General features: G+C 43.8%; 1 non-coding gene across 1 annotated transcript; it reads left to right on the top strand.

Moving 5' to 3' along the window:
• The first annotated feature begins 10960 nt into the window (after positions 1 to 10960).
• Trnas-gga (transfer RNA serine (anticodon GGA)) lies at positions 10961 to 11035 on the top strand. The gene has a single exon. It is a non-coding gene; the product is annotated as a tRNA-Ser (tRNA).
• The last annotated feature ends 11995 nt before the right edge of the window (positions 11036 to 23030 follow it).

Raw genomic sequence — 23030 nt, 5'->3', positions numbered from 1 at the left:
AGTGCGTAAAAATCATATATCCATTCACTCAGTGGCCATGCTGGCACTAAAACGGAAGATAACAGAGAGAGGGCTGAAATACTGAATTCACTATTCCGCAATTGTTTCACCATGGAAGATCGTAAAACAGTTCCTCGTTTCAATCATCCTACGAGTGTCGAAATGGAACATATTGGGATAACCGATCGTGGAACAGAAAAAAACTAAAATCGCCTCGTTGTGGAAAGGCGTCATGAGCAGATGAGTTACCCATAAGAGTCTACAAACATTATGCAAGAAAACTTACTCCTGTTTTGGCAGTAATTTATTGTAGTTCGCTAGAGCAATGAAGGGTAACTAGTGACTGAAAAAAAGCGCATGTCACTCCAGATTTAAAGAAGGTTCGTAGCCAAGATGCACATAATTATAGACCTAGATCGTTGACAATGTATAACTCTGACGACAATCTAATGTAGAATTATGGAACTGTTTTATGCTCATGAATTATGAGGTGTTAGGAGAATGAAAAACTCTATAAATATCAACATGGTTCTGCAGAGATCAGACACCAGATTTTTGCCGTCATATTCTTGTATATGCTGTACTACTGATTTATTTTTTATGTGTGGATTGCAGGGGTGGTTGGGGTCGGGAAAGTGACCCAACCCATTCCCTCTCTACCAGGAATCCAGTTCCTAACCTATACACATTCTGTTGAAGACAATTCGGAGCATGTTACCATATTTCTTATTGTGATTCTAATATTTAAGTATTTTCTCGAATTCATTTTCCATATCCATCTTGTATTCAATATTGTTAGAAACGGAACTTGCATATTTTCCCATTAACCAAATCACTGCGTTATTTTTTGCCTGAGGGTAGTAACTTTCTTCTGATCTGAAGAAATGTTAGTCGGTACATTTTTTGCTGAAGTTCTTGTTATTTGAGCAATTTTCTCCCTGGTTGACCTCCGGTTGATAATCCGATCTTCTCATGTGTAACGATGAGGCACACTAGCAACGAGGTTGCATTTGCTGCAGAGGTTTTGTAAGTAGGCTGTTTAGGTTTTCTTATTGGTAACGCCACGTAGCGCTCTGTATGAAAATCGCTGGCTGTGCTGTTTGCAGTCTGTGGCTGGTTGGCATTGTTGTAATACTCGCCATTGTAGCGTTGGGCAGTTGGCTCTTAGCGGCGCGTAGCGTTGCGCAGTTGGAGGTGAGCCGCCAGCAGTGGTGGATGTGGGTAGAGAGATGGCTGAGTTTTGAAATTTCTAAGAATTGGTGTCGTGAAGTGATTTATATATTATGACTATTAAGGTAAATACATTGTTTGTTCTCTATTAAAATCTTTCATTTGGTAACTGTACCTCAGTAGTTAGTGACTCCCGTAGTTTGAATCTTTTAGTTAGTTGTCAGTAGTAGCGCTCGCTGTATTGCAGTAGTTCGAGGAACGAAGATTTTTGCGGAGTAAGTGATTTGTGAAACGCAAAGGTTAATGTTAGTCAGGGCCATTTTTTTTTTGTAGGGATTTTTTGAAAGATTGCGTTGCGCTAAAAATATTGTGTGTCAGTTTAAGCACAGTCTTGTATAATTTTTCTAAGGGAACGATTCACATGTCGACCCTTAGCCGAGGATACCTCACTGGAATCTTCTGATTTTTTTTCTTGTAGTTTGTGTAATAAGTGTAGACTTTGTTTATTGCTAGCGCGTAATTGTAGAGAGAATCTCCTTTGTGGTTGTAGTCTTTCATTGCTGTACAGTAAAACAGTTGTGGCATGCATATAGATTTGCACCAAGTATTTCGCAGCTGCGCTTGCTATTAACTAGATATTATTTTCAGTGCTATGTTAATGTGTTCTCTTATTTTTGCTCTTCAAATTGTGTTTTTCTGAGTTGTGTGAAATATTGTGACAATAATGGCATGTGAAAAACGTAATACTAGGCTCCAAAGTAAACTGAGAAATGACAGTGAAGGCGAAAGCAGTATGTTAGCGCCACCGAGCAATGAATTAACTAATGTTCAAAGTAGTAATTTGGTAATAGTGCATAGGGAAACGGAGCGGGCTGCAAATAATGGTGTAGACAGTGGGACAATCAGTGGACAGGGAAGCATTATCGATCGATCGGTCGGCAACAGCTCGCGTCAGGAATCCGATATGACAGGACACAATCTTGCAAATACTGTACATTCAGGTTTTGCGCCCTCACCGTTTTCTCAAATAAGTCAAGACACATTTTCTGCTTGTCAAAATGTGAATGTTGCCGGTGCAAATGCACTGCCGAAAATCATAGAGGAACAGATTCCAGACACTAATACATTATTATTGCAATTAATGCAACAAATAAAACAAAATCAGAGACAAACACAGCAACAGTTAGACACAATGGGACAAAATCTTCAAAAGTTAGACACAATGGAAAAAAAATCTTCAAAAGTTAGACACAATGGAACAAAAGCTTCAAAAGTTAGACTCAGTGGAACATACGCTTAAACAAACACGTGAAGATTTAACTACTGAATTACATAAAATCGAATCGAAATGTCAAAAAGTCTATAATGACGTAAAAACACAAATTTGTGAGCATTTCCAACCTATTTTATCGCGGCATGAAAATGCATTACAGAATCAGGAAACAGCCACAAAAGAACTGCAAACTATTGTTCAAGAAAATCATGTGACCTTGCAAGCTAAAATTGACTCAGTTGCATCTACAGATTCGGTTACGCAACTTGCTAAAACTCAAGAAAACTTAAAGGACACAGTAGATACTCTGAAAATTGGTTCAGAAAGACGTATGGAGGAAATTAGTTCATTATCAGAGAAAGTAGTTGAACTTTCGGATCAGCTAAATAATTTATCTACAAAGGTAGTTGATGATCTGAATGACACAAAACCTGTAGCCATCACTGAGTATGAACAAATTAGAAAATTCAAACAGAATCAAAATCAAATCAACACACAGTACAAAAGAGAAATGCGGGAAGTACAAGATCAGTTGGCTCAAGTAATACAAGAATTACATATTTCAGAGGACACTGGTGGCCCATTACGGAAAGAGGGACATAGAAATACAGAACAACCCCAAAATAATAACACAGGGCATTTCGGAAATCATGAAAGAAATTGGCAAGGTACACTGAATTTTGAGATGGAACCTCCGAAACGATGTAACAATGACCGACATGCGACTCGCCGACATGATGATTTTGACTATAAGCTGTTCATTACTACATGTAAATTCAACACATTTAAGAATTCTGGCAACGACATTCATCCACAAGCGTGGCTTCAACAATTCTCTCATTGTTTTCCTCCCAAGTGGTCATTAGAACACAGATTAGAATTTATGTGTGGCTACTTGGAGAGTGAACCAGCTGTAAGAATGCGATTGGTCATTCACGATTGTCATAGTGAAGGAGAATTTTATCATGCCTTCCTCTCACCATAATGGTCTCAAGTCACACAAGACCGAGTAGAACATGGCATCATAGTGATGAAACATTTCGAACAATCTGAATTTTCCAGTCCTGTGAAATATTATGAAGACACGTTGCAGAAGCATCAGTACCTGTCAAACCCATACAGCCCCTCAGAACTCATCCGCATTTGCTTAATCAAATTACTGGAACATTTACAGCATATTATTTTGGCAGCACGTTGCAAAGACGACACTGAAGTTTTCAGGGGCTCATACAAGAATTAGAAATTGACACTGACAATCGTGGAACGCGAAAACAGGAACACAACAATTACAGGTCACATCCGTCGCAATTCCGCGATGAAAGAAATAATAACTGGACACGACAAGGCTATTCTTACAACGCAAATCATGAACAAAACAGACACCACCCGTATGACAACCAGTCCTCAGGGGGGTAGACGCTTACTTTGTGTACCATGTGTATGGCAAGCACAAGGAGCCCTAGCTAATATGATGTTTGCTTATACAACTTTACACATCGGTAATTACACATAAATTACACAGCTATCTGATCATTTAACTGAGAGAAACAAACATTTTTTTTACTACATCAGTGACAGATGTTTACGTAATTACATGGTTGGATAACTTTACACTTATGAAATTTTATTTTGTCTGTACTTTGTGAAATGTTAATAATTTTTCGGAACCATTGTGATATTATGAGAGCTTTGAATGATGTATTTGGTATGGGATCATGATTTTTAAAGTACGTTTGAGGCAGATGACACTTTTGACATGAGCAAAGAATTTTTTTTAGGTTTTGTAATTATTGGAGGAAGCTACGACGATTTTGAGAGTTGACAGAGGTGTTATGATGTTATGATGATGATGTGTATTATGCTGTTGCGGTATGTTTAAGATCAATAAGCTGATGCTATATGAGTTATTTGATTATGCTACATATCTGTTATGATGAAATATTGAAGAAGTGTCGACGAATAAGGTAACGAATAATGAGTAGTGGTTAGGGACTGTGGTTTGTGAAAAAGGATGTTGGAAACCGAGAATCGTACTTTAGGAGTTATGAAATGTGTGTATATGCGTGAATGTATCACTACGCTGGCGACACTATTATATTTAAAGGATTTTATTTCTGGAGATTTGTCACGCAAATTCTTGACCTGTGAATTTTTTTTATATAAGACTGCCACTGTAGCGGAAACTGGTGTCATAAATATTTCGATAAGACACTTAAGTGACCATCTGCACGTAATGCGTCGTGGGCACCCAGCTGCGCGACAACCACCTGACGAAAGAAAGCCGTTAGTGTGTGCCTGTCAGAGGCACAGGTGGAGAAAAAAAAAGAGGCCATTATCCTCGCTATTCATGTCTATTGTCTTCCTAGCTGAAAGATTGTTTACTGCACTATGAAACGCCATATGGCTAGCGAATGACGTATCACGCCTTGCTTTGCCTATTTTGTTTAATATCTAGTATCTAGCTGCACTGCAGCATTGGTTACTATAAAATTTTATGGATGTACTAATATAAATATTTTATGCCTACAGATACAGTAAATAATAACTTTATGATGTACTTAAAAAAAAAAGAAAAAATAACGAAGGAGCTCAAAAAGACATTTTTCTTGGCAGGAATTGCATACAGAATTTTCTTTTCAAGTACATGGTAATATTGTTTTTACAATAAGTTTTTGTGGTGCACCACTTTAATCATATAGAGATTAAGGTGTGAACATACATTTCCATTACCTGCATTGTTATCTTTAGTGTAATATTTTTTCTGCTTGAGCTTTGTCATGTTTAGATATAAGTTATTGTATTTGCTGCTGCTGTTTTCCACGCATAGTGCTACTAAATTTCACTTTCTATTACTCTGTCAAGTTAGTTTTACTACTGATTTATTTTTCTTGTTGCTGCACATTGGTTAATATCAGTTGTAATGTAGCATTGCTTGGTAATTTAGATTTACTGTAGCTTGTTTTGCCCATTGCCATTTTTTTGTCATTGCTGTTTGTATTAATGGTTTTGTGCTGCTGCATTGCGTCGTCTCTTAGTTTAGCATCTGAGCTCAGTAGGTTTAAGTTAGCTTAAGAGGGGGAGAACCTGTGCTATGTAGTAGGCCTTGGATAAAATATATGTGTTGATAAACAGTATTCTCTGGAACTTGTCTATGCTACATTGACAGTTTTCAATCAAAGCTCCCTTGATTTTTCTTGCCACCTCCCGCTAATTTATTGCTATCATTTTTAAAAGGAGAGTTGTCATTGCTATTCCATGAGCTTTGTGTTCATTAACATGGTTCGCCCACTCAATGCGCAAGTTACCAAGCCGCTTTATATTTAGAAATTTACTTTCGTTTCCATTTACCCTCGCACCTCATGCGGAACAGTATTTTGCAAGTACCATCTCTAGTTGTGTCACATCTGTTTGGTCTCTGATGATCTCCCTGCATCCTCCGCGTAAGCACCTACCACGGTCTTTGTTCCTTGAATGGTAATGCCTGTTAGCCTGTGGTGTAGCAGTCTCAGGAAAGGTTCCAGCGATATAATGAACAGGAGTATGGATAAGGGGCTTCCTTGGGTAACATCCCTTTTTATTTCAGTTTGTTAATGGATATTTGTACAGTGACATCCATTGCCATGTTCTTGATGATGATGGTTTTTAGCAGGAAGTCCATTCGGCGCATTGTCTCTATGAGGTATTTGTGATTAATTTGATCAATAGCCTTATGGAAGTCTATGAAAAGCAGTCCACATTTTATGTTACTTGCCTGTGTTAGCGCAATGACATCGCGATACAAAGCGGCAGTTTGTAAGATCGTCCTTCTAAAAGCACAAGTCTGCTGTTGGCCTACGATGTCAGCGGTGTATGGTGTAAGCGCTTGTGAATTACTCGAGCTATAATTTTGTAATCCGAATTTAAAAGCAAAATCGGCCGTTGGTTATTAATGTTTTTGCAGCCTCTGTTCAAAATGGCTCTGAGCTCTATGGGACTTAACATCTGTGGTCATCAGTCCCCTAGAACTTAGAACTACTTAAACCTAAGGACATCACACACATCCATGCCCGAGGCACGATTCGAACCTACGACCGTAGCAGTCGAGCGGTTCCGGACTGAGCGACTAGAACCGCTAGACCACCGCGGTCAGCGCAGCCTCTGTCCTTCGGGATCAACACGTTTTGCATTGTTTGAGCTCTGCAGGCACTAGCTTTACCTGTATGACTTCATTGACAATTTCGGTGAACGTTTCTCCTACTAGGACTCAAAATCGTTTATAGAATTCAATAAGCAGTCCATCAGGTCCTGGAGATTTTCTAGCGGATGAGTTCCATACGATTTCTAATACTTCTTCCTTGGTGATGTACAAAGAAATTTTCTCATCATTATCTCGCGATATGTATCAAAGAGCTCATTTTATTCTTCTTCGTTTGTTTCCCCTGATGCATACAGACGTTCACAGTACGCTGATATCTCTTTAATTATTTCCTTCACGGTGGTGATTATGGTACCATCATCGATTTGAATTTCATCCACGAAACTTCTTCTTCTATTCTGGGCGTGACTGACAAGGTGGTACAATGCAGCAGTCTCATCTTCAGTGACTGACATTGCTATGGATTTTTTTTAAGTCCCTCAGGCTCCTTTCGTTTCAGACTTATTAATTTTGCTTTTATTTGTTTGGTGTCTTTTAATCTTGTAGGCATTGCACCTCTCTGATCGTAGAGGTCCCTTAGCATGCTGTAGTAGAACTCTACAATCTTTTTCCTTTCTCTGGCCATATCTATACTAAAATACACTCCTGGAATGGAAAAAAGAACACATTGACACCGGTGTGTCAGACCCACCATACTTGCTCCGGACACTACGAGAGGGCTGTACAAGCAATGATCACACGCACCGCACAGAAGACACACCAGTAACCGCGGTGTTGGCCGTCGAATGGCGCTAGCTGCGCAGCATTTGTGCACCGCAGCCTTCAGTGTCAGCCAGTTTGCCGTGGCATACGGAGCTCCGTCGCAGTCTTTAACACTGGTAGCATGCCGTGACAGCGTGGACGTGAACCTTATGTGAAGTTGACGGACTTTGAGCGAGGGCGTATAGTGGGCATGCGGGAGGCTGGGTGGACGTACCGCCGAACTGCTCAACACGTGGGGCGTGAGGTCTCCACAGTACATCGATGTTGTCGCCAGTGGTCGGCGGAAGGTGCACGTGCCTGTCGACCTGGGACCGGACCGCAGCGACGCACGGATGCACGCCAAGACCGTAGGATCCTACGCAGTGCCTTAGGGGACCGCACCGCCACTTCCCAGCAGATTAGGACCATTCGCAACCATCTCCATGAAGATGGGCTACGGTCCCACACACCGTTAGGCCGTCTTCCGCTCACACCCCAACATCGTGCAGCGCGCCTCCAGGGGTGTCGCGACAGGCGTGAATGGAGGGACGAATGGAGACGTGTCGTCTTCAGCGATGAGAGTCGCTTCTGCCTTGGTGCCAATGATGGTCGTATGCGTGTCTGGCGCCGTGCAGGTGAGCGCCACAATCAGGACTGCATACGACCGAGGCAACACAGGGCCAACACCCGGCATCATGGTGTGGGGAGCGATCTCCTACACTGGGCGTACACCTCTGGTGATCGTCGAGGGGACACTGAATAGTGCACGGTACATCCAAACCGTCATCGAACCCATCGTTCTACCATTCCTAGACCGGCAAGGGAACTTGCTGTTCCAACAGGACAATGCACGTCCGCATGTATCCTGTGCCACCCAACGTGCTCTAGAAGGTGTAAGTCAACTACCCTGGCCAGCAAGATCTCCAGATCTGTCCCCCATTGAGCATGTTTGGGACTGGATGAAGCGTCGTCTCACGCAGTCTGCACGTCCAGCACGAACGCTGGTCCAACTGAGGCGCCAGGTGGAAATGGCATGGCAAGCCGTTCCACAGGACTACAGCCAGCATCTCTACGATCGTCTCCATGGGAGAATAGCAGCCTGCATTGCTGCGAAAGGTGGATATACACTGTACTAGTGCCAACATTGTGCATGGTCTGTTGCCTGTGTCTATGTGTCTGTGGTTCTGTCAGTGTGATCATGTGATGTATCTGACCCCAGGAATGTGTCAATAAAGTTTCCCCTTCCTGGGACAATGAATTCAGGGTGTTCTTTTTTCAATTTCCAGGAGTGTATATTAAAACTTTCCTTAGCTTCGGTTTCGCTCGTTGGGTCAACCATTCTATCACACTTGGAAAGTTGTTCAGTGAGCGGAGACACATTTCCCAAGCTCTGGTTAGGGCATCTTCTAAGTCTTCTTCTGATAATAACGATATATTTAGATTCGACTGACTTCTTACTTTTCGGGTACGTTGTGATGTTAAATTTACTCAGGTCAACAAAGATCTGTGATTTGGAAAACTAACCGCAAGGGTTTCTGTTTTCAGTACTTTATCTGCTAAATTTTCCGATACGTAAATTCTGCCAATTCTACTACAGGAAATCGCAACAATATAAGTGAAGTACATCATGGTTTGGTATTTTATTTCCCACGCATCTTTTAATTTGAAATCAACAACAAGATGTCTCAAGTCAGTTGACTAATTGAAGCTGGGGATTTGATGCTTTCGACTCAATATGCAATTAAAATCTCCCCCAATTATAAGTTGGAGGAGGTTTTTCCTCAGTAAATAAATTAGGCTTTTATTAAAGAATGTATCTCTTGCATCTGTATTACTGTTGCCAGAGGGAGCATAAAAATTGACTATAGTAACTCCTGCAACTTTTATTCCAATACCTCGTCCCGATACTAATTTATCAACGTTATGTACTTCTCTAACTAAAATGGCCGTGCCAACACTCGATTCACGTGAAATATTGTAAAAATCAACGTAATGGGGTAAATTTAATTGCGGGAATACCACTTCCTGTAGGAGAGCAATATCCGTCGCTAACTCACACAGAAACTGTTTCAGATCAGCTATTTTAATATCCGACTGTATCGTATTAATGTTTAATGTGGTAATCGTATATGAGTGTAACATAGGGGAGTGACCTTTTTTTCACGCTAGTCTATCATTTCATGCCACTCCATGCCGGATACTTCCTGAGAATCTGACTGGAGACCACCGTCCCGGTTTGCATTAGAACCTTTCTTTTTACTTTTCTTGCGGCTTGCATTGACACTGGCTTACACCGCATGTCTGTTCCGCCCACCCTCTGAGTAGTTCTCCACCGAAGGCGGCGTCGGTTAATCTGAGGGGAAGTCGTGTGCCACCATCCCGTCTGCCAAAGGCGACGCAGACGAAGTTTGCAAACATTCTATGATCAGACTCGAACTCGGGACCTTTGCCTTTCGCGGGCAAGTGCTCTACCAACTGAGCTACCGAAGCACGACTCACGTCCGGTACTCACAGCTTTACTTCCGCCAGTATCCGTCTCCTACCTTCCAAACTTTACAGAAGCTCTTCTGCGAACCTTGCAGAACTAGCACTCCTGAAAGAAAAGATACTGTGGAGACATGGCTTAGCCACAGCCTGAGGGATGTTTCCAGAATGAGATTTTCACTCTGCAGCGGAGTGTGCGCTGATATGAAACTTCCTGGCAGATTAAAACTGTGTGCCGGACCGAGACTCGAACTCGGGACCTTTGCCTTTCGCGGGCAAGTGCTCTACCAACTGAGCTACCGAAGCACGACTCACGTCCGGTACTCACAGCTTTACTTCCGCCAGTATCCGACTCCTACCTTTCAAACTTTACAGAAGCTCTTCTGTGAACCTTGCAGAACTAGCACTCCTGAAAGAAAGGATACTGTGGAGACATGGCTTAGCCACAGCCTGAGGGATGTTTCCAGAATGAGATCTTCTGCGAAGAGCTTCTGTAAAGTTTGGAAGGTAGGAGACGGATACTGGCGGAAGTAAAGCTGTGAGTACCGGACGTGAGTCGTGCTTCGGTAGCTCAGTTGGTAGAGCACTTGCCCGCGAATGGCAAAGGTCCCGAGTTCGAGTCTCGGTCGGGCACACAGTTTTAATCTGCCTGGAAATTTCATATCCGCGCACACTCCGCTGCAGAGTGAAAATCTCATTCTGGAAACATCCCTCAGGCTGTGGCTAAGCCATGTCTCCACAGTATCCTTTCTTTCAGGAGTGCTAGTTCTCCAGGTTCGCAGAAGAGCTTCTGTAAAGTTTGGAAGGTAGGAGTCGGATACTGGCGGAAGTAAAGCTGTGAGTACCGGACGTGAGTCGTGCTTCGGTAGCTCAGTTGGTAGAGCACTTGCCCACGAAAGGCAAAAGTCCCGAGTTCGAGTCTCGGTCGGGCACACAGTTTTAATCTGCCAGGAAGTTTCATATCAGCGCACACTCCGCTGCAGAGTGAAAATCTCATTCTGGAAACATCCCTAAGGCTGTGGCTAAGCCATGTCTCCACAGTATCCTTTCTTTCAGGAGTGCTAGTTCTCCAGGTTCGCAGAAGAGCTTCTGTAAAGTTTGGAAGGTAGGAGACGGATACTGGCGGAAGTAAAGCTGTGAGTACCGGACGTGAGTCGTGCTTCGGTAGCTCAGTTGGTAGAGCACTTGCCCGGGAAAGGCAAAGGTCCCGAGTTCGAGTCTCGGTCGGGCACACAGTTTTAATCTGCCAGGAAGTTTCATATCAGCGCACACTCCGCTGCAGAGTGAAAATCTCATCCTGATTCTATGATCAATTTCGTTTCCTGTTTGTGTGTTATTGCTGTAAAACTCCGCTTCTTCGTCTTGGGATCTGGGCTGTGACGTCGCCTGTTGTTGATAATCACTCGCTACCTCGTCATAAAGAAATGGCTCTGAGCACTATGGGACTTAACATCTGTGGTCATCAGTCCCCTAGAACTTAGAACTACTTAAAGCTAACTAACCAAAGAACATCAGACAGATCCATGCCCGAGGCAGGATTCGAACCTGCGACCAGAGCGGTCACGCGGTTCCAGACTGAAGCGCCTAGCCCGAATGGCCACACCGGCCGGCTACCTCGTCATGTTTGCTTTCAGTTGCATCCGCGAGTGAATCTGTCTGCATTGATTGACGTACGAGTACTGCAGTGCGGGGTTGTTGCGTCACTAAGAGCAGCGCATTGCCATCTACTGGCGCAGCCAGCGCTACAGAATGGGGCTGTGATGTCACTTCGACCTGTTCGGGTGATGGTGGTGTACTCGATTTGTCTACTGAAGTACTTGACTCAGAGTTTGAACCTATGCTGACAATATTGTCTGAAACAGTTTCCAGTACTGTTTTCTGAATGTCACCTACAGCTTTCAGCGACAGGTTGATATCTTCTTCATCTGTGCTTCTGCCGTCACAAGTTCGACGGCCCTTGTTAGTGGCTATACTACTTTTTCCAGCCGGTTTGTCTACACTGTCTTTCCTGAGTAACGGTGGAAATGGTTCAAGAGTATTTTGTGGCCTGTCGTCTACATTCCCCGTAATGCTGGAAACTTCACCACCTGTCTTCTGATTTTAGGTCACAAGATCATCCAGTGTTAAGCTTTTACGCTGTTGTAAATTAGTGTGCTATACAAACACATTTTTTGGACACTTTTGACGGAGATTCCCACTTTCTTTACATATGTGACAAGTCAAAGTCTGTCCATTGTACATAACGTGTGCTTTGTAGCCAAAAGCCAAAATATGAGATGGAATGTTTTGTTTGAGATTCATATCGACAGAACGAACACCACTAAAGCTTTGCAAATCTATGATGGCTTGACCATCATTCATTACGAATTTGCTTGATGTCACCATATTTAGATAATAACGTCTTTTAAGTAGCAGTTCTCTACCTCAAGGGGCAAATTAAATACTCTCACTTGTTTATAATCAACATCAGCATTGAAAATGGTAACTGTATTTCTGCAAAATCCTTTCCAGCACCAACGGGGAAAGCAGCTTCACAAAAAAGCAGTATTGCTCCGACTCATAATGAGCGGTGTGCGTCTGATCCAATACAGTGCCAATAACGTCAACGATCCAGTCATGAATTTCCAGTGAACTTGGCTGAACGTTACGGGTTGCTTTGTAAAATCCAAATCTTAGGGTAAGCTTTCTGGGAGGCAGTTAACAGCTCTCAAAAGCAAGGAAACTAAAATGCTGATTCACCACAATCACAATTTTACACAATACTGTAACGCAGAGACTGAATATAAAGTCGTAAAATCCAAACAGAAGCGCCAAAGCGCGTCCGCTCATGACTGTCACAAACGCCGCTACTCTGGTCCCAGACAAACGAAACTTTTGTGTAATTGCTTGTCAAAAGGCTATGAACGATAATGGACACCGGTCAAAGTACAACTGCCTGTAATACAAACTATACTCTTAAATTGTTTCGCAATGCGAACCAAACTGCGATCTCTGTTTACGTTTCTAAGCAGAGGCGTTGTGCATCACGGAGAGATCACTTTCCGCTAAGAGCTGGACAACATATTACTGTCCACCACATATATTTCACGCAATGACGACGAGGAGTATAGAGCCAACACAGAAACTTACCAGCAGTCATTCTTCCCACGCGCTATTGTGGAACAAGGTTTGACGGATCAGTTAGTGGTACGAAAATTACCCTCCGTCAAACACCCCTAGTTGCTTGTGGAGTGTGATGGAGATGGACAGGTAACACTTTTCCGACATTTATCGATCCACATATTTGCTATACATGCTCATGCATTCACGTCTACAGCCTGGACAGTGCTAGACATCATACTCGCCTGTACTTCATCGGCTTGTCTTTCAATATTTCCTCCTGCTGTTATAGGTGACTTCCCAATTACAAAAAGAAATTCACGTACATCTTTGAATGCTTGTAGCATATCAATACGATCAGAATGTCCAGCACTAGCACTGTACAATACGTTACCATCTTTCGCCATTACACAGGACAAAACTGTATCGCCTATATACACTCCTGGAAATTGAAATAAGAACACCGTGAATTCATTGTCCCGGGAAGGGGAAACTTTATTGACACATTCCTGGGGTCAGATACATCACATGATCACACTGACAGAAACACAGGCACATAGACACAGGCAACAGAGCATGCACAATGTCGGCACTAGTACAGTGTATATCCACCTTTCGCAGCAATGCAGGCTGCTATTCTCCCATGGAGACGATCGTAGAGATGCTGGGTGTAGTCCTGTGGAACGGCTTGCCATGCCATTTCCACCTGGCGCTTCAGTTGGACCAGCGTTCGTGCTGGACGTGCAGACCGCGTGAGACGACGCTTCATCCAGTCCCAAACATGCTCAATGGGGGACAGATCCGGAGATCTTGCTGGCCAGGGTAGTTGACTTACACCTTCTAGAGCACGTTGGGTGGCACGGGATACATGCGGACGTGCATTGTCCTGTTGGAACAGCAAGTTCCCTTGCCGGTCTAGGAATGGTAGAACGATGGGTTCGATGACGGTTTGGATGTACCGTGCACTATTCAGTGTCCCCTCGACGATCACCAGAGGTGTACGGCCAGTGTAGGAGATCGCTCCCCACACCATGATGCCGGGTGTTGGCCCTGTGTGCCTCGGTCGTATGCAGTCCTGATTGTGGCGCTCACCTGCACGGCGCCAGACACGCATACGACCATCATTGGCACCAAGGCAGAAGCGACTCTCATCGCTGAAGACGGCAAGTCTCCATTCGTCCCTCCATTTACGCCTGTCACGACACCACTGGAGGCGGGCTGCACGATGTTGGGGCGTGAGCGGAAGACGGCCTAACGGTGTGTGGGACCGTAGCCCAGCTACATGGAGATGGTTGCGAATGGTCCTCGCCGATACCCCAGGAGCAACAGTGTCCCTAATTTGCTGGGAAGTGGCGGTACGGTCTCTTACGGCACTGCGTAGGATCCTATGGTCTTGGCGTGCATCCGTGCGTCGCTGCGGTCCGGTCCCAGGTCGACAGGCACGTGCACCTTCCGCCGACCACTGGCGACAACATCGATGTACTGTGGAGACCTCACGCCCCACATGTTGAGCAATTCGGCGGTACGTCCACCCAGCCTCCCGCATGCCCTCTATACGCCCTCGCTCAAAGTCCGTCAACTTCACATACGGTTCACGTCCACCCTGTCGTGGCATGCTACCAGTGTTAAAGACTGCGATGGAGCTCCGTATGCCACGGCAAACTGGCTGACACTGACGGCGGCGGTGCACAAATGCTGCGCAGCTAGCGCCATTTGACGGCCAACACCGCGGTTCCTGGTGTGTCTGCTGTGCCGTGCGTGTGAACATTGCTTGTACAGCCCTCTCGCAGTGTCCGGAGCAAGTATGGTGGGTCTGACACACCGGTGTCAATGTGTTCTTTTTTCCATTTCCAGGAGTGTATATATATTATACTGTTGTTGCCTCATCAAAGCAAGCACTACACAAAGAGGAAATACTGCATAACTTACTAAAAGTCAATGTATATCTGCAGTGAGTGTCAGCTACTGGGTGTGTTAGTTACAGGTGTGTGTGTGGGGAGGGAGGGGGGGGCGGTAGCCTTCCATGACAGCAGCGGTTTAGAGTGTCGGCTACTCTGAGAGGTGTTAGCTATAGGCTGTTACCTACTGCAAAAATTGGAAATTTGTGGTAAGTTCCTATGGGACCACACTGGGGGTGGTGTTGACAACTAGTGTGTTACTAGGCTGTCACTATAAAAAAATATCAGAATGGCAGAAAAGCCACAGTGCAAAGGGCTGCAGGAAAATAGCGAAGAGATGTGTCGTCGGAACGGCTCAAAGCAAGCCGCGGAGAGATTAAAAGCATTGGTGTCATCATTCAGAGTGTAACAGGAATTCGTCTGTTAAACGCAGAGGGGAGAACAGGTGGGTGGAAAATTTAATAAACGTAAAATATATGGAAATAGATACTGTCGATGGCAGTTTTACTGGTTCACCACTGGCGATGGTATAATTAGCCGAGAGATGACAGCTACTACAATCAGCAAGTATAACTGTTTCTGAAGTATATGACGTAGCTTTTGACGGATCATTCAGTTAGTTTACGTAGTTTAGAACACAGACCAGAAAAGGCTACGTTGTAATGGGCTGTTGGATTTTAATGGTGGCTGAAATACGACATTTCCATAGGACAGAAAGAGAGAGGTGTGGTACATCATGCAGCGTGTGTGAGTGGCAACCCTCTTTGCCTCTTTACATTAAATTGGATATTTTACAGATAATTTTAGTATCATACTTTGATCGGTAGGAAGGATAACGATGTGACTGGCAGGAAAATGTATGTGTGTGTGGGGGGGGGGGGGGGTAAGAGGGGGGGGGGGGGGGGTAGGAGGGCAGATAGAGTGGCTTGGTACTTTTCATTTTCACAGTACTACAACTGGACTAGCCCCACCGTCTTGAATTTTTGATTGGGTGTTTCATGCTAATATTATGCTGTGACAGGTGGGAGTGAGATGGAAGGGGCATGGGACGGTGAAAGGTTTTCACTTGATGACATCATCGAAAGGTCAGTGACGCAGGGGTGGGTAGACAACACTTCTATTTTGTGAGGTCAAGTGGACGCCATCTTGGGTTGTGACGTGAGTGGTACTGCATACTTCAGCACCTGTTATAGTCGCAAAGGTGGCCGAGGCTCAGAAAATTTGTGTCAGAAATTTAATGGACGTACAAACGAAACCATAGTTGGCGTGAGTGCACCTGCAAGATATATTGCGGGTTTTCCCAGCATTTACTCCGTTCTTCGAGCTTCTCATTAGACGCTACTATGATTGTTTCACAACGAATATCGCACAAGAAGCAGAAATTAGTATCTTGTCAACGTTTTCTGTCACTTTCCTTGCACACTTCCAGTCGACGACGGCGATGTGATACGGAGATATAGAGAAGAGAGCTCGCGAGAGAAAAGAAGGAAAAATACGGCGGGAAGAGTTTCAATATACGCGACGGGAATAAATTTCGCAGGGTGCTTGTTCTGCTCTGTAGCAAACGAGCTATTGAAATATTTCTGTCCTGCCGGAACCAGACGGAGAGTTCCGCAGGGATAAATATTCGCTGCCGCTGCCGCTTGTCTGTTCCAGTCTTGAACGAAGTGGGAAGCAGTAGTGTTCATGGGGCAAGGGGGCAAGGGAGCATGAGGTGACACTTGAACCATTCATTCTCGAAGCTCATTTATGATCGCCTTACCTCTATGCTGTCTAGTTTCTTCAGCAATGCTAAGAGAATTCATATCTTTTAGTTCTGCGAGGCACTTAAATGTGATTTGCAGAGCATCCATGTAAATGTAGGTGTAATGAGATATTAGGTCTCATGCGTCGTCTACGATGCAATTGGTTATTTCGCTAAATATATAGGTAAAATGCACATCTCGAAAGAATGAAGAAAAAGTGCTAACTGAGACTTGAAAGGAAGAGAAATCTGAAGTGTCCTAACTAAGGAGAACTTCGTAAGATTGTAGCAGAGAAGAATATAAGTTAGATTTCTTTCCTTGTTTGTCCGCATATAAAAGAGAAATTGAAACTTGATCTAAACGTACAGGCAGCTTCTGCTTATATTTTCTTCTCTACCTGTCTACTGCACCCAGTACACCAAAAAAGTGCTTTATCCACGCAGGTTTTGCTCCTCTTACGATCCATATAATTTGTACCTAGCTGTTCCTGGACTTCGTAGTTGATTCTTCAATGTCGCTTTATTTAATAATGCTTTTACATGGACTTCTTCCATAGACTATTTTTTTAAGTACTGTTTTCAGATCTGATCTTAACTATCTACTTAAGTTTTAACGCAACGGCTGACACAACATTTTAATTAATTATAGTTTCTTCTCTGGATTTCCATCATTTAATATTCACATAAACCCGGCAGGCAACAACAATCTTGTTGATGGGCAACCACAGCTGTGAGTAATAATCTTGTGTATTAATAAACCGCTTCAGCAGTATCATGGTACTCAGAGCCACGTCTTGAGACGAATTTCTTGATGGCAATAAATTAAGCAGTAAGAACAATCCTGAGACAACCGCTAATATGATAACTTTTTAAAATTATTCTAAGACTTTAATTTTTTTTAGTTTTTCGCTACATTCATGGATCTTTTTAACTGTATAAACTTTTTAAAAACACGAGAAAAGCTTTTTAAAACGTTTGTACAAAATAATAATTTTAGAAATTTTTTCATTTTTTTACGTTGTATGATTTATTTAATGGACTTTGTCGCCAGATATGTTCCTTTGCCGTAGTATGTGCATTCGGTTATCCTAAATGCCACTGGTTCAAGAGTTCCTTTAGTTTAGCATAACTTACGGGCGTTACAAATGGTTGAAACGGCTGTGAGCACTGTGGGACTTAACATCCAAGGTAATCAGTCCCCTTGAACTTAGAACTACTTAAATCTAACTAACCTAAGGACATCACACACATCCATGCCCGAGGCAGGATTCGAACCTGCGACCGTAGCAGTCATGCAGTTCCGGACTGAAGCGCCTAGAACCGCTCTGCCACAGCGGCCGGCCGTTATTTATGAAAATAAGTGTTAACTGTCACTACTATATTCTACGGATTATTTTTTGAATACGTTTTTGTATTCGTTATCCCAATAATCCTTGATTCCTGAAAGCACGTCGAATACACAAGCCCAGCAGAGAGAACGAAGAGGACGAGAAGACAATAGCGTATCTTACTCCGTCAAAGTATTCAACAAAATAGGCAGAATTCTGGCTCGGTGTAACATCGAATATGTCTTCCGCCCATCTCCAAAAACGCGTGCCCTGTTAGGTACAGTAAAAGATGACCTGGGGCTCCGCAAACCGGTTGTTTACCGTATTCCGTGTAAATGCGTTCAGGCATACATTGGGCAAAATGCCAGGAACACTGAACTAAAGAAGCCTACAAAGTCTGCGGTTGCGGAACATTACATGGGTACTGGAGATAGTATGGAGTACGCGAAGACGGAAGTTTTACGGCAGGACTGTGTTCTGAAGGAGGCGATTGAAATACGAGTAGCAGATGGGCTGATCAACAGAGACGTCGGGTTCAACCTCAGCAAAACCTGGGATCCAGCACTCAGCGAACTAAAGGCACAGCGCCGACTCAAAGCGGCTTCCGCTCCCGACGAAGGCCACAGGACACCTGATGGTCCCCTGTTCGCATCCAGCAGCCAGCAGCCCGGCCCTCCCCACCACCACTCCACGCAGCGCCCCGTGCGATAGGACGCGGGGGAAGGGGTGGGGAGCGATCAGATCTTAAAGGGGAGGAGATTCAGCGGAGACGCTCAGTCTGCAGGTATCACCTGAAGATGACGGCAAGGAACGCGGTCGAAATATCGTGGTCTGATAACGACTGCACCCGGATGGAGACCAGAGAACGGTACAAACAGTTAATTCACCGGGAAAGCCTAATATCACACATCAGCTGGATGTCATTTTCCTAACAGTGGTCAGAAGATTTCTCTGTCCAGTTACCTTTTCCATTGCTTCACTGTTAACCACTTCATCCACGTATTTTGCTTTCTGTATTCTCTTCCTAACCCGCATCTCGAATGGTTCAGTTTTCTCTCTTACTCTCTTCTTCCAGGCCCAGGTTTCGCAGCTGTGCAGAAAACTACACAACGAAGGAAACAAGCTTTTCCTTCACTCTTCTTATCTCTAGCAAGCGTTTCTTTTTCTGGAAAGCTTGCAATATTTTCCAGCACTATATTTCAAAAACTTATATTTGCGCTTGTCTGAACTATTTGTCGTCCATATTTCACCACTGATAAAGTAACCCTCCAGACAACCACCATCTGAAAAGACATCCTAAGCCTCAAATTTATATTCGATGATAATAAACTCTTCTTTCTTAGTATTGCTTTGGCCTTTATTTGCTAGCCAGTAATTTAAACCCTCCTGAATTTGGCCATAGTCTGTTTATTTTCTGAATGAGAAGCAAATCTCATCGACAACCTTTTAATGTTTGATTTCGTAATCTAGTTACTTGAGCATAGCCAATCTTTAAGTTACGCTCATGTTAATCTAATTATCTCTTTTCAACTTTTTGTTGATTCCGTTGACAATATCTTCCAAGTCGTTCATTTCAAATATATTCGTTCTAGTTGCAGTATTAAATGCTGGTGTTGACCGCATAACTGAGAATGTCACTCTGAATTTCGCACTACATACACAAGCAAAGTCGACTAGCGTTTCTGAAACAGCAGCGGTCCTGCCCCTGCGTTGTAACAAGTTTGAGGTGCTGGGCGTAATCGATGTGCAACCATGACATCATTTGCTCTACATTTCCCAATACGTCAGCGACTTGAGAAGCCCTTTTTGGCGCTGTAATGTTTAGCAAAACTCCCCTTCATAGTCAACAGGTGACGTCATCTCCAATGTCAGCTCACAGAATACTTGTTGCGGCGTACTGAATGCATTTTCTTACGCCAGGAGACCAAAATACAAAGCTTTCTGCGATACTCTCATTATGACGGAATTTTGCTGATTCAGGCACGAGAGTAGTTCACTATGTCCGGCAGAACCATGCTTCAACACCCCCCTATTCATCAGAAAATCCAGTCCACAGGATTGTCGTCAACTTATATTTATGGAAAAATCTCACGATACATTTTATGGTTTAACATATATGTACAATATTCTCCAGTTCTCCATACTCTAATGCAACGTCAACCATATTGTCCATAAGTTGTTTGCTAAACTGATTAATACTGTCTAATGTTAACCCAATCGGCTGACAACTAATGCACAGTGAGCTCTAGCTGTAGAGTAGTTTACCGTCAAAAGCGGATACAGGTTACAAAAAGTGGAGTCCGAACGGGAATAGACCTGAAATGGAGACATTTATTGTCACGACGTTGTGAGACAACTACACAACACCTAACAATTTTTCACAGAATTAATTTTGTAGTCACAATATAAATGTTTCATAATTTTATTACTTTATTAATGTTGCCATATAAGTAAATATCAAAGAATTAATTCAAACGGAGTAATTAAATTTGAATTATAATTATGGTGTAGTACAAACGCTGGCACAGTCCGAGAAGTTTCTTGTTGTATAGAGCCAAAGAATACATTTGAAGTAAGGAGTAATGTCACTGGGCACGAGGAGTCGGGCGGAAGTAATCGGCAGAGAAAGTTGATAGCGGCAAGTGATTAAGTGCAGACGCGGTGCGGCGAAACGTAAGGAATAAACAGCAAGTTTTTTAATATATGGCAGGATATATTTTGTGGCTGTAAATGGGCACAGTGCACTGTCAGCAAGTAGAACTGAGATTGAAGAAGTTGACTGTGGGCCCAAACTTGTTCTTTGGAGCGACGGAAAAGAAGAGCGTGTTGCCATACGTTGTCGACGAGTAACGTCTCACATCGTACAACCAGCAGCTCATCAAAGTAAGATCCGACCAGTTTCTTATTAGTATTGTACACAGCTAGACAGCGTAATAGTTTTAATTGACTGAACAGTAAAGCGTTCTGTACAGCAAATGTTATCGCGTAAATGGTCTTCACCTCAGTCACTTTCCTACCAGGGTGCTTATCATGTCACCGTTAAAGACTCCAAAAATACAACTAATGAAAAAACAGTAAAATATTGAAAGTGATAAACGTATTTAATTTCTGTAACTCAGATAAATAAATGAAATTTACCAAACCCATAAATATCCAAAACTGCAATTTATCAGCAGTAAAATTTGTTGCTTTGGTGGAACAACTCCTCGAACAGTAATGACTAACACTAAAAGAATAACGGCGTAATTAAAATTAATTTTTGCAAAATATTACTTCAGAAAAACACAATTTATGCTTTTGTGTGCGGTCCAAAATCTGCTGACGTTTGTAAATTACGTAGCAGTGTAGTGTAAAATCACTTATTCTTCGCTAAATGAGACATTAAGAACTTTCCAGAAATAACGTGCTATAACGGAAAACAAGTAATTATGAATATGTTTTTAAAATCGGTAACATTTGGCATTACAGTGAGTAACGCAAAGCTACTCATTAAGCCAAGTGTTTTGCAAACTATTAATATCTAAGTGCATGTTTTCAGTGCAAGCTATTCTGCTGGTTTTCTCACTAACTTTAATTCATGATATTAGCTATGTTGTCACATCAGAGCTCGAGTTAGTGCCGTTGGTTGTATTCTCGCCTGTTTACAATTCAATGATTAGGTTGTAATAATACACTCCTGGAAATTGAAATAAGAACACCGTGAATTCATTGTCCAGGAAATGAAAAATTTATTGACACATTCCTGGGGTCAGATACATCACATGATCACACTGACAGAACCACAGGCACATAGACACAGGCAACAGACCATGCACAATGTCGGCATTAGTACAGTGTATATCCACCTTTCGCAGCAATGCAGGCTACTATTCTCCCATGGAGACGATCGTAGAGACGCTGGATGTAGTCCTGTGGAACGGCTTGCCATGCCATTTCCACCTGACGCCTCAGTTGGACCAGTGTTCGTGCAGGACTTGCAGACCGCGTCAGACGACGCTTCATCCAGTCCCAAACATGCTCAATGGGTGACAGATCCGGAGATCTTGCTGGCCAGGGTAGTTGACTCACTCCTTCTAGAGCACGTTGGGTGGCACGGGATACATGCGGACGTGCATTGTCCTGTTGGAACAGCAAGTTCCCTTGCCGGTCTAGGAATGGTAGAACGATGGGTTCGATGACGGTTTGGATGTACCGTGCACTATTCAGTGTCCCCTCGACGATCACCATAGGTGTATGGCCAGTGTAGGAGATCGCTCCCCACACCATGATGCCGGGTGTTGGCCCTGTGTGCCTCGGTCGTATGCAGTCCTGATTGTGGCGCTCACCTGCACGGCGCCAAACACGCATACGACCATCATTGGCACCAAGGCAGAAGCGACTCTCATCGCTGAAGACTACACGTCTCCATTCGTCCCTCCATTCACGCCTGTCGCGACACCACTGGAGGCGCGCTGCACGATGTTGGGGTGTGAGCGGAAGACGGCCTAACGGTGTGCGGGACCATAGCCCAGCTTCATGGAGACGGTTGCGAATGGTCCTCGCCGATACCCCAGGAGCAACAGTGTCCCTAATTTGCTGGGAAGTGGCGGTGCGGTCCCCTACGGCTCTGCGTAGGATCCTACGGTCTTGGCGTGCATCCGTGCGTCGCTGCGGTCCGGTCCCAGGTGGACGGCCACGTGCACCTTCCGCCGACCACTGGCGACAACATCGATGTACTGTGGAGACCTCACGCCCCACGTGTTGAGCAATTCGGCGGTACGTCCACCCGGCCTCCCGCATGCCCACTATACGCCCTCGCTCAAAGTCCGTCAACTGCACATACGGTTCACGTCCACGCTGTCGCGGCATGCTACCAGTGTTAAAGACTGCGATGGAGCTCCGTATGCCACGGCAAACTGGCTGACACTGACGGCGACGGTGCACAAATGCTGCGCAGCTAGCGCCATTCGACGGCCAAAACCGCGGTTCCTGGTGTGTCCGCTGTGCCGTGCGTGTGATCATTGCTTGTACAGCCCTCTCGCAGTGTCCGGAGCAAGTATGGTGGGTCTGACACACAGTTGTCAATGTGTTCTTTTTTCCATTTCCAGGAGTGTAGTTTCTAAATAATTAATAATCATATAGTATTTTTTGTTACGTTGTTAGGTAATTTGCAATCTAA

Source organism: Schistocerca gregaria, chromosome 2 (genome assembly GCF_023897955.1).
Source record: "Schistocerca gregaria isolate iqSchGreg1 chromosome 2, iqSchGreg1.2, whole genome shotgun sequence".
NCBI classification, from domain to species: Eukaryota; Metazoa; Arthropoda; class Insecta; order Orthoptera; family Acrididae; genus Schistocerca; species Schistocerca gregaria.
Note: the sequence above shows the minus strand (reverse complement) of the source record. Positions and strands in the feature narration are given on the sequence as shown.